Genomic DNA, 14028 nt, shown 5'->3' with positions numbered 1-14028 from the left:
TGCATGGGTTGTTTGCCCGATCTTTTGTAAATAAATTTTTGGTGTGATTTAGGTGTAGCTTGTCTTAGTTTTCAGCCTTGTTTTAGTGTGGGTTTTGGCTTATTAGTTTTGTTTTGTTGCCTCTTCCCTCGTCTGCAAGAAGATTCATGTGCTCTGTTTGTCTTGACTCTATTACCCAATGGCTAGGCACTATTCTTCTTCCCAGAGACATTCTAGATTCTCCTAGTCCTTTACAGTCCTGGTCCCCAATTAGAGCCAATGTTACCCCTATATTTTTGCACGTGCCTAAAGCCTCATAATCAGCTAAAAACCAACTATTGCTAATGTTTTAATGTTGAAAGTGTTGGTCACCTTTGTTCAAACTTTCAAACACCCTCTTGGACATCCCCTACTTGCCAGTCACAAAGAAGTCATTGTTTGTCAAATTTTGTGAAAGATGACATAAAATCCTTTTGCAGGGGTAATTTTAACATCCTCTTCTCCAAATGACCAATTTTTATGGCCAAACTCCATGTCGGCTGGGAGATTTTAATTGTTTAATTTTGAGGTTACCTATATACCCAAACAATTAAAGGGTAAGTGCACAAAGATGGCGGTAAAAAAGGGGGTGTAAGTGGACACTTTTTTTTTCTGAAATCAGGTGAACCTGAACTTGGAGGAAAAATTTGAAAGTTATCCACTCAAGATATGAAGATAATCAATAAAAAATATTGTAGTACTCTGAATCTAGTTTCCAAAATACTAAACTTTTTCAAAATTGGATAAGATTAAGGGGGTCAAATTCTTCGCGCACGAAAAACTGACCCTATTTTTTTTTTCTGAAAAACATAACATAGTGTCTGACGTGCGCATCAAAAAAATCATAGTTAGATTTAGTATTTTGACAAATCCTTTGGCAGAAAGATAGTTAAGAGTGAGCACTAGAAGATGTGTATTTTTTGTAATTTTTTGTTGAGTATTTTTTTTTAATGATTTTTCCAATCGAGCACATCTTGAAAAATTCGGTACTTGTTCGTAGCGTGAAACATAAGTTGCACTAAACAAATCGAAAATACAATTTTTTTTTAAAAAATTGTAAAGAATCAAGTGCAATACAATAATATATAATTTTTTTAAAATTTGGATAAGTATATCAAAAGTTATTCAAAAAATGGTGCACCTATGTCTGTGAGAACTATGGAGACACTAGTAAAACAAATTCAATAATAATATGTTATTGTTGTTCAAATTGAAAAAAAATTATATGGTTAGAAAGCTTAGAAGATGGGTGAAAATATGGTGGCAATTTTAGAAATACCCAGTTTATGAAGTGTAAACCTGATGATGACAAAGTCGATAAACCAAGTTGATTAAATAAAACACGTCAAAAATGAGAGAAATGGAGGGAAATCAAACTTTCAATCCGTAGCTTTGTCATCCAGGCCTATTTCCAAGTCTAAACAATCAAAAGCATGTGCGGGGTACATATGGTTTAGAAAGCGCGTACGGGGTACTTATAGTGTAAGCAGCGCATACGCGCTTGTTTCCCTATAAACATCGCATACGCGTTACCTTTACTATAAACACTGCGTATGTGCTATTGTATAATATGACATTCTATTTATAATATGTGTATATACATATAATATATGTAATATATAATATGTGTATAATATGACATTGTATATATAATATGTTTATATACATATAATATATTAAACATATATGTACACATGTAAGTGTATCATCTCTCCCTCTCAAATGCATACAAGGTCTCTCTCTCTCTCTCTCTCTCTCTCTCTCTCTCTCTCTCTCTCTCTCTCTCTCTCTCCATACCATATCCCTCTTTCTCTTCTTCTCTCCCTCCATACCCCACTGCAACTGTGTCTGCACTTCTATAGAAGTAAGTGAATTTATTTCTTGTCTGCAACTTCCTCTTTGATTTTTATCATGTATCCTCTCCTAAAAAAGTTGACTGATGAGTTTTTGTGTGTATATTGAATAGGAGGAATAGGGTTAGAATTTGAACCACGAGTGTATTACCATGACAAACAAGGAAACCTATAGCAATATTCTTCTCGAATGTGTTTTTAATGAGCAGAGGAGATGTGGAAAATAGTGTCAACAAAGTAACATGATGAGTCAGAGTACCTGTAATATGTTTTTCAGAAGAAAACAACAGGTAGGAAGAGAAAGAGGGAGAGTAACGCAGATGATGTCCTGTAGAATGATAGTGGTGGGTATGCGAGAGTTCCCATGTTACACAACACCTGTCACCTAAAGAAATTAAAGTTGGTTTTATGCATGACAGTGGTAGTATATGATGATCATCACTTGTCAAACAGCTTGGAACGGTACATACCCATGAAAGAAATCAAGTGTGTAATTCCTATAGTCACAATCAAGATCAATCTTATAACCTTGCAAATTTAATAGCATCATATGTTTTAGAACTTAGGTAGTACTCTTAGGGTTAGGTCAAGCTCTTACACTTGCTTTTTAGTGAAGCCTCATTATTTGTTCGATTGGAGTCTCGTTGTATGATGTTCTATTCATAACTTTAAATTTAATATATCATTTTATTAGCCCACCATATGACCCCTTAGGTGTCATTAGAGGTCGTATTGTTTCCTAAGAAGTCATATGGTATCCTGTGACCCCTTAAGACCCCTCCTCTTTCCCTCCCCCCTACTCTCCCCCTCTCCCTCTCCCTCTCTCTCTCCCTCTCCCTCCCTCTCTCTCTCTCTCCCTCTCTCTCTCTCTCTCTCTCCCCTCTCTCTCTCTCTCCCTTCCTCCATACCCCTTCTTCTCTCCCACCCCCCCCTCTTCTCTCTCCCTCTCCTTCCCTCTACCTCTCTCCCTCTCTCTACCTTCCCTCCCCCGTCTCTCTCTCTCCCTCTCTCTCCCTCTCTCTCTACCTACAATATGTTTTTTTAGAAGAAAACAACAGGTAGGAAGAGAAAGAGGGAGAGTAACATAGATGATGTCTTGTAGAATGATAGTGGTGGGTATGCGAGAGTTCCCATGTTGTTACATAATGCCTGTCACCTAAAGAAATTAAAGTTTGTTGTATGCATGGGCAATGGTACTATATGATGATCATCACTTGTCAAATAGTTTGGAATGGTACATACCCATGAAAGAAATCAAGTGTGTAATTCCTATAGTCACAATCGAGATCAGTCTTATAACCTTGCAAATTTAATAGCATCATATGTTTTAGAACTTAGGCAGTACTTCTTAGGGTTAGGTCAAGCTCTTACACTTCTTCTTTTTAGTGAAGCCTCGTTGTTTGTTTCGCTTGGAGTCTTGTTGTATGAATGTTCTATTCAGACTTTAAATTTAAGATATCATTTTTATTAGCCCACCAATATGACCCCTTAGGTGTCATTAGAGGTCGTATTGTTCCTAAGAGGTCATTATGGCATCCTGTGACCCCTTAAGACCCCTCCTCTTTCCTTCCCCCCTACTCTCACCCCCTCTCCCTCTCTCCTCTCCCCTCGCTCCCTCTCCCTCTCTCTCTCTCTCCTCTCTCTCTCCTCTCTCTCTCTCTCTCTCTCTCTCTCTCTCTCTCTCTCTCTCTCTCTCTCCCCCTTCCCTCCTCTCCCCTCTCTCTACCTTCCCTCCACCCTCTTCTCTCTCTCCTCTCTCTCTCTCTCTCTCTCTCTCTCTCTCTCTCTCTCTCTCTCTCTCTCTCTCTCTCCCTCCCTCCTTCCCTCTCTCCCTCTCTCTACCTTCCCTCCCCCCTCTTCTCTCCCTCTCTCCCCTCCCTCTTGCCTCTCCCTTCCCCCATCTTCTCCCCCTCTCTCCCTCTCTCTCCCTCTCACCTCACCTCTCCTCTCCCTCTCTCTCCCTCTCCCCTCTCTCCTCTCCCTCTCCCTCCCTTCCCCCCCTCTTCTCTCCTTCTCTCCCTCTCTCCCCTCTCTCTCCCTCTCTTTCCTTCCCTCTCTCCTCTCCCACCCCCCTCTTTCTGTCTCTCTGTCTGTCTGTCTGTCTGTTGTCTGTATGTCTGTCTGTCTATCTGTCTCTCTCTCCCCCTTTCCCCCTCTTCTCTCCATCTCTCCATCTCTCCCTTCCTCCTCTCCCACCCCCTCTTCTCCTCTCTCTCTCTCTCTCTCTCTCTCTCTCTCTCTCTCTCTCCCCCTCCTCTCTCTCACCCCTCTCTCTCTCCCCCTCTCCCTCCTTCTCTCTCTCTCTCTCTCTCTCTCTCCCCCTCTACCTCTCTCCATCCCTCTACCTTCCCTCCCTCCTCTTCTCTCCCTCTCTCCCTCCCTCTACCTCTCCCTTCTCCCCATCTTCTCTCCCTCTCTCCCTCTCCTCTCCCTCTCCTCTCTCTCTCTCTCTCTCTCTCTCCTCTCTCTCCTCTCTCTCTCTCTCTCTCTCTCTCTCTTCCCCCACTCCTTCCCTCTCTCTCCCTCACCCCTCTCCCCTCTCCCTTTCTCTCCCCCTCCCTCCCTTCCCCCCTCTTCTCTCACTCTCTCCCTCCCCCCCCCCCTCTCTCTCTCTCTCTCTCTCTCTCTCTTCTCTCTCTCTCTCTCCCTCTCCTCTCTCTCCCTTTCCCCCCTCTTCTCTCCCTCTCTCCCTCTCCCTTCCTCCATACCCCTTCTTCTCTCCCACCCCCTCTTCTCTCTCTCTCTCTCTCTCTCTCTCTCTCTCTCTCTCTCTCTCTCTCTCTCTCAAGAGTGCGTACGAGGTACTAAAACTATTAGTTCCCTGCCCTGCCATAACTTTTTAAAGGCTTAGTAGCGCGTACATGATACTTATTACTCATAAGCACGTACGGGGTACTATTCCCATTATTCGTTACCCTGTGATAACATTTTTAGGCTTATTAGCACGTACACGCTACTTATCAGCCCAGAATGGGAAAAAAGAATATCGTTGGGCTTGTCAACATTTTATGGTCTAACAGCGTGTATGCGGTTAATAGACATAGTTTTAGTTGCCCAAGAGCCTCAACAGCCTCAAAAGAAGTTTTTGAGGTCGTTGAAAGCCCCACTGGAACTGTGTCTGCACTTGTATCACTGTTGCATACATAAAAGAAAGTGAATTTTTTATTTTTGCACGATTTCAAATGATTGAATTGTTGTTTTTATTAGTTTTTTGTTTTTGCATGGTTTCAAATGATTGAATTGTGATTGTTAAATAGTTTGATTCCAAAAAAATAGTGATAAGATGCATATTTATGGTTATTTATTTATTTTTGAACTTTTCTTTACATATATATGTAATATGATTCTATTTAGGTCAACCGATCTCAACCATGGGAAAGAATAAGCGAGGAACGATGGAACAACGAGAGGCTCAAAAGGAAAGACAAAGGCAGTGTATAAATAAATTACGTGACATAAGAACAATGGGAGAAGAAGGTATGTCAACCTCAACATCTCAATTTGATTTACCAAACGAATATAATGCACCTAATGCAATTGAAGAAGAAACATTTGATAATTTACCATTTGAACCTAATGCAATTGAAGAAGAAACATTTGATAATTTACCGTTTGAACCCAATGCAATTGAAGAAGATACCGCATTGAATAATCAATTAAATGATGAACATATTACACCTTCTCTACTTGATGAATTGAATGTACATAATGCACCGATGTTAACGCCTCCTAGAATCATTCGTAGGAAACCAAAGTATCTAATTGACACTGATGAGAATATATTGAAGTCAATGCCCAATAAAATGAATGAACGAACTTGTAGGAGAATGGTTAAAAGAATATGGAAAAACTATTTTAAAGACTTAAATCAAACCGCAAGATGTCAAATAATTATTCAAATGATTAAAAATTTGAATTTTAGAGAGACAATGAAAATTCTAGGCCTAAGATCATCTGAAAGTAACAGTGAAAGAACTATTGTCAGAAATCTATTTGATGCATATCAATCTATTGGTTCAAAATCACATAGTAAAGATTCTAATGCTACTTGACGTGTCATTACATCAACCATAATGAGCAAGAAAATAAAAAAAGATCGTTTGATAAGCAAAACAAGTAAGTCATTAAATGTTAATAGAACAACATTGAGTAAAACATTAAAGAGGCGAGAACAAATAGAGGAACCTAACAATAATTCTCTTTGGGCATTCTCGGGTAGACTACCACGCAAAGACAAGGTTGTTGTAGATGCACTAAAAACATTAATTGAATTTTTTTGGCATGACAACACAAGAGTATCGCCCAACCAAAGAGATGTTGTTAGAAGGCGAATTGGGTCTAAAAATCGTGAGCCACATGCGAAACACTATGTGGATATGACTCAAACTAAATTTTATGAAAGATTCCTTCAAAAGTTTCCTCAAATACAAATTTCTCAAAGATTTTTTGAAATGGAAACACCTTTTTATATTAAGATTAATCATGTATGCACCACGTGTTGTTGTAGGATGCATATTGAATTTTCCATGCATTATGATATTTTTCATCATATTTTTTCTACTTTGCACACTAATGATATTTTGTAGGAATGTAATATACAAGCACCTCCTAAGTCAGCAAGAGAATTTATTTCAAGTGTGCTATGTAATAGACATGATGGTTGCATTTATTATAAGATGCCTTTTTTGGACGGTTCTTGTGCTATATGTGGTAGTTTGCAATGTTTACCAAGATGCATACATTTGGAGAGCACACATGAAATTGGTACGAAACTAGTTTCTTTCAGAAAATACAAGACAGTCACATATGGAGTTAAAGATGGAAAAGATTTGAAGAGATGTGAGCTAGTAAAAAATGATATATGTGTAGCTCAATTTATGAAAATGTTTCAAGAGAAACTAGTTTATGAGTACATAATGCATACACATAGAGCTCGATGGTTAGATGAGCAATTCAAGTTATGTAAGGACACATTTCCTCTTGGCACCATTGTCTCTATCATTGATTTTGCTGAAAATTATTCACTACAACCTCAAAATGAAGTGCAATCCATGCATTATCACTCTACAAAAGTTTCTATTTTTGTACACATAGCATTCATGCATGCAGATGATAGCACAAAGGAGGATAGAAAAGTTGTAAGAGAGTATCACTTCTACATAAGTGATGATCGTACTCATTCATCGAAGTTTGTACAAGGATGATTTAAAGTTTTCTATGATAGTTTAAGGGAAAGGAACATACGATACAACCGACACTTAATATGGTTAGATAATTGCACCGCACAATTCAAGAATGCAAGGATGTTTTATTGGTTGACAAGGATGCATGTGACAAGCGATGTACAACATTTTTGGAATTTCACTGAGGCTGGACATGGTAAGAGAGAGCACGATGGTGCAAGAGCATGTGTGAAAAGAGCCCTAGCCAGGGAAGAATTGAAGTATGAAGGTGGTGCTGAGTTGGTAGATGCAGAAACAATTGTGTGATGGTGTAAGTCTACGATGGGTCCAGGTAATCCAGGTACGTCATTGGTTCGTAGATATTTTTGGTTGATCACTGAATCTAACATTGAAAGCTATCTAGATTGTTGTACAGTTACAGGATCGAGTGACATGCACTCATTTATGAGTTTAAATTCAAGTTCACTAGTAATTTATACGAGATAGATGGTATGTTTTTGTTCTTCATGCATATATTGTTTGTGGGAAGAATGTGAATCAGAAGAGTGGGTTGACAAATGGTCTTGTAGACCATTGGTTCCCATTGATTCATATCAAATTCCCAAAGCACTACAATTGAGCCAGATGGAGACATCAGTGGATTTTGACCATGTATCCAGCCTAGTGGATTCAGGTGATTTTTTGAGTAAATGTTTTTGCAAGTATTCTTTTTGGTTCATTTTGTTGTACATCATACTTTATTTTTGGTATTAATTAACACTTTATAAAATGCAGGTCATGTGTATGTAGTTGTTGTAGAAGAGAACAATGAAGAAGGAACATATTACTATTTGTGTCATTGTGTTGAGCATAAAAGAAAATTGACAACCACAATCATTGACGGAGAGGGTATTGAGTACCCAATAGGGTCTGTTGTCATGATAGGAACATGGCATCAGAGATACCCTATCAAGAATTATGATGTTTGGTTGTTCGAGGACTTTGAAACACACATACATATTCTTCATTTCTCTAACCTTGTTATTGCAACAAATATTTATTTGATGAAGTATCGTGGTAGACCTCATAACAAAATTTTATGGAAAGTTTGTGAATCTGACCATGAGGCAATACTTGACACAATATGAGTTAGAGTTGATCCTGAAGGCTCACTTGATTGATTCTACAATTTAGAGTAGAATGATATTGAGAATTTTGTATAAATCATCGACGAATTGTTCTATATTCATTTTTTGTATATATAAATGCCCATGAGTTGATTTTTACATGTTTAGGGGCATAATTTTGTATATTTAAGTGGCAATGAGCTGATTTTTATATATGTACATGACAAATTTTGTATATTAAAATGGCGATGAACTAAATCGCACATATTGTAATGCCAAACTTTGTATAAAAGCCCATGAGATGATTTGTATATTAAAATGGCGATGAGCTGAATCACACATATTGTAATGCCAAATTTTGTATAAAAGCCCATGAGATGATTTATAAGACAATTTTTTGTATAATCAAATAGCCAAGAGCTGATTTGACCATATTTAGAGGCAAATTTTTGAATAATATGTGACAATGTTTTGTGACTATTTTGTGTGTCAATGTTTTGTGACTATGTTTTGAGTATATGTGATGTGTCCCTAGTCAATCATGAGAATTATTGATTCTTGTATAATCATGGATAATTATTTGAGTCATTATCGGGTCATAGGGGTCATAGATTGAGACTAAATACAATTTGAGCAAAAATTGTCATTGTTGTCAAAAAAATTGTCAAAAAAGTTGTCAAGCAACTTCTACATTGTGTCGGTAGGGTATGACTCTCGACGTTCTGGTGCTTTGGGATGCACGATAGGGCTATACCTAGTGTAAACCTACCCACCTGGATGCGCTCGCGACGTCGGTTTGTGCATAAGATGAACCGAATCAATTCTAGCCAATCTTGCAACTTTTCCTTGCAAACAACTGATGGTTTTTGGAGAAGGCAAAAAAATGCTACTAATTGAAAATGGCTTCGAGTCGTCAAAAAATGAGATAGGCCATTGTAGAGAAGCCTCACGCGATCCCACAGAATCAAATAGATTTACCGTATGTGTTATGGATTGGAAGAAATAGTCTGTCAAATTTGGACAATTTTTTGGACTTAGGGCACTTGAGAGATTGTACTAGTAGGGTATGACTCTCGATGTTCTGGTGCTTTGGGATGCATGACAGGGCCATTCCTAGTGTCAACCTGCCCACCCAGACACCCTCGCGACGTCAGTTTGTGCATAAGATGAACCGAATCAATTCTAGCCAATCTTGCAACTTTTCCTTGCAAGCAACTGACGGTTTTTGGAGCAAGCAAAAAAATGCTACTAATTGAAAATGGCTCCGAGTCGTCGAAAACCAAGATAGGCCATTGTAGAGGAGCCTCATGCAACCCCACAGAATCAAACAGATTGACCGTATGTGTCATGGATTGGAAGAAATAGTCCATCAAATTTTGATAATTTTTTGGACTTTGGGCACTTGAGAGATTGTACCGGTAGGGTATGACTCTTGACATTCTGGTGCTTTGGGATGCATGAAAAGGCCATGCCTAGCATAAAATTTCCCACTCGGACTCGCTCGCAATGTCGGTTTGTGCACACGATGAACAAAATCAATTCTAGCCAATCTTACAACTTTTCCTTGCAAGCAACTGATGGTTTTTTGAGCAGGCGAAAAAATGATACTAATTGAAAATGGCTCTGAGTCGTCAAAAACTGAGATAGGCCATTGTGGAGGAGCCTTACACAACCCCATGGGATCAAACAAATCAACCGTATGTATCGTGGATTGGAAGAAACAATCCGTCAAATTTTGACAATTTTTTGGACTTAGGGCACTTGAGAGATTGCACCGATAGGGTATGAGTCTCGACGTTCTGGTGCTTTGGGATGCATGAAAGGGCCATGGCTAGCGTAAAATTGTCCACCCAGATGCATTCAACATCGGTTTGTGCACACAACGAACATAATCAATTCTAGCCAATCTTGCAACTTTTCCTTGCAAGCAACTAATGGTTTTTTGAGCAGGCAAAAAAATGCTACTAATTGAAAATGGCTCCGAGTCGTCGAAAACTGAGATAGGCCATTGTAGAGGAGCCTCATGCGACCCCACAAGATCAAACAAATTGACCATATGTGTCGTGGATTGGAAGAAATAGTTCATCAAATTTTGACACTTTTTTGGACTCAGGGCACTTGAGAGATCGCATCGGTAGGGTATGAATCTTGACGTTCTGGTGCTTTGGGATGCATGACAGGGCCACGCCTAGCATAAACCTGCCCACCCGGACGCGCTCGTGATGTTGGTTTGTGCACATGACGAACAAAATTTGACCATTGCGAGCGTGAGGGTGCTCTCGCACCAAACACATTGTTGTTTATATTCATATTGTTAATTACATATGCAAATATTCATTTAAATTTATAAAAGGGCAGCCACCAAATACAGCGAATACACAATAATGAACTGAATACAAGGAGTTTTTAAGGGTTAATTCAACATTTTAGAAATTTTATCAAATCATATTCCACGATTGCAATGCTTTATATCATATATTTTTGTTGTTTATATTCATATTGTTGATTACATATGCAAATATTCATTCAAATTTATAAAAGGACAACCACAAAATACAATGAATACAAAATAATGAACTCATTACACATTTATTGGATCGAATATCAATATTTATATATATAAGAAAAGGCATGTCTGCCAAGTCAATACAAGTATTACAAAAATTTGGCATATGTCATGTCCAAATCGATATACAATAAAAATATAGAATATATCTACATGTATTGGCCATTCTATGACCAAAACTAACACTATATGATCCTAAATTTGTGGTGGATCATCAAAATCAAGCCTCTTCGGTGCAGTACGTGGCTCTGTAGATGGCTGCAAAACCACAATTCAAAAGCCAAGTTAGAATTCTTTTGTAGAAAATAGTTCACAATTAACAACATAACTATGCATTTAACTTTAATTCCTTTGCAATTGAAATGTAGATTACCTCATCGGCTGATCCAGGAGCTAATGTCTTTGCTCTCCTCTCCTTGTCACTCTTAGGATTTTTCTTGAAGACATACTTAAATGGATCCACGTTATGACTGTACCGTGAAGGAGTCTATTGTAGATTAAATGTACAATTAATACAATGTACTAACATAAATATATCAAAAACACTTAAAAGCTACAATATAGAGAATAATGACGTACCTATGCCTGAGATGCTTCTCCAATGGACTAAGGATGGCTCACCATCGATGTAGAAACTGTCACTATTACCTATACAAAATATGTACAAAGATTAAATATAATTAATATAATGATAAGTATTGAAGGTTGAAAAAAATTAATTTTACATATCAAACAAAAGTGTACCGGATCTTGAGATGCTTCTCCAGTACAAGGAGGAGGGTTCACCATTGACGAAATAGGTATGGATATTTCCTGTATGAAAAAATTATAAGATTATAATATATCACAAGTTCACATGTATGTGTGCATATAATCATGAAATCAAGAAAATAAAGTAGAGATACATACCTCCACCCTCTCTTGATCCGCGGGTGAATCAGGTGCATTCAACATATCCATAAAGCTCAATGGTCGCTGTACATGTAAAATAGACAAAAAACACTAATCAATCTACAAACCCCAACTAATACTTGATTTCAATATTTTCAAACAATTGTACAACTAAAAATGTGTTCAATTACCTTCTTCACACGTTTTTGCGTCTTCGAGGAATTCTTTTTCTTAGGACGAGCCCTAGATGTGGAGGGGGTACCCTAAAAACACAAAATTAACATGAGATATTAGTACAGATAATAAATTAAACATCATTTTAAAAATCTAAAATGAAATGACTTTCATATTCCATCAAAACAATACATAAAAAGAGTTGTACAAAATATGATACCGTATAGCCTTGTAGGCCAAAATCGATCGCTGAGAGCATGATGTCATCAATCTGGGACATTTCGTCCCCTGTCAACACCTACAAACCAGAAATTGGACCAAGCATTAAAGATAGTTAGTATATCTTGTATTTTTTTGAATTCAAAGTATACTATTCTATTTTAACATGTTACAAAATTCATACGTCAGGCATCGAAGTTGAAGCTATGGTAATTGGGGGAGGTGTATGGGATACCGCTACTGCATCCTGAAATGCATATTATTTGTCTCAATTTAAATCGATGTATAAATGAAAATTGATTTATGTAATTATAAATTTAAAGTGACTAATAAATAAAATGTTATGAATTCAAATCAACACACCTATGTCTGTGGCTCATGGGCAAACACCATGTCCATCAACTCATCTGTCAGCATGACATCCTCAACCGTGTGAGCCTGACATCTACAACCGCAAATCATGCACAAATGATATGAGTATCCATCTGCACCGGTTGCATCATCTACCCCCGAACAACTGACACACATATGCTTGATGGGCTCTCTGTCGCCCTCTAATGGCTCATCATCCAATACAATAGGGTGTGCTAATGATGTCCCATGCTGGATGATGGCACCAATCAATATTGTGGCCGCCTGAAGAGTCTGTAGCTCCATCGACTCTTTCAGCTCTAATGGGACAACCTGATGCACCTTGGGTTTGGGTGCTAGGAAGCGGCGACTCTCCGCGACTAATCGCCTATGGGCTCCAGGTCTATCTTGGGTAGACCCACCACCTCTACCATGAAACTCTCTCATGTCAAAATAGTTTGGCAACACATTGAGCACAAACTCACAATATATTTTTCTCAAAAAATATAATGGCACCTCATAATTATTACAAGGTGGATCATCAAAGACCATCCACCACCTCTGCCAAAAAAGATTCTTCATCTACGCATTGGTAAACCAATGTATGGGAAACCTCTTTGCATTAAGAGGTAATGACTAATCAGTTTTGGGATCAACAAAAAGGGCACATATTTGTTGTTTAGAAATATTTTTGTTTTTTACTCCATCGTATGATAGCCCATTGGCATAGAATTGACGTCACCTATCCCTAAAGCTTCCCCATTTGGTAATTTCTGTGGAAACAGCTATGGCACCACTAGCTAATGTTTCTAGGCTAGTGGCGAGGGATTGATGATGGTCAAGTTCATAAGTTTTCAATTTTACAATCAGTCTATTGATTTTAGATGTATTTTGTCCTAACTGATTAATTAATTCTTCCTGCGTTTTGGTTGTGCAGTCAAAAGGAGGAATTGGGGGTTGTTCTTGTTCTGGATTAGAAGAATCTGGTTTTTGAAACAAAAAATGAAAAAACAATCAAAATTAATGAAATTAAATTCAAAATGTAAAACAAATTGCATAAACTGAAAAGAAAGACAAAAATAAACAAAAACTAACCTTTATCCATAGCCAGGAGGACAAATTTAGCACCTCGTTCGCAGTTTAGGTGAGAAAATGGGGAAAAAATGAAGTTAAAAATGCGATTTACGAGTAAATGAGATCCAGTTTTTTTTTTAAAACTTTTTTTAACAGGCACCGCGTACGCGGTTTTATTTGGATTATTAGTGCGTACGCGCTCATTTTCCTATAAGTAGCGCGTACGTGCTCATTTTCCTAGGCGTAGCACGTACACGCTCATTTTCCTAAAAGCAGCACGTACACTCTACCTTTTCTAGGCTCAGGAAAAACAAACCTAGGCACGTACATGGGAATTTGAAATTTTAAAACCACGTATAAGCTGCCTGTTTTTCCAAGTTTTTTTTGGGTGGTGTCCACTTTTCTGACCACCATCTTTGTGCACATGCCCTAAATCTCAATTTTTGTGTGTCATATGCAAAAATAATTTCTGGGTTATGCTCTACTCAGCTTATTTATTCTACAGTTAAAATTTCATAAGAAACAGAGCTCCTAGTAAAATGTTATGCAGGTTTTTCTATGGCAGCCGAAAAGAACAATTGTCATTGAACTTG

Source organism: Cryptomeria japonica, chromosome 3 (genome assembly GCF_030272615.1).
Source record: "Cryptomeria japonica chromosome 3, Sugi_1.0, whole genome shotgun sequence".
Taxonomy (NCBI): domain Eukaryota; kingdom Viridiplantae; phylum Streptophyta; class Pinopsida; order Cupressales; family Cupressaceae; genus Cryptomeria; species Cryptomeria japonica.
The sequence above is the reverse complement of the archived record's forward strand: the minus strand, read 5'-3'. Positions refer to the sequence as shown.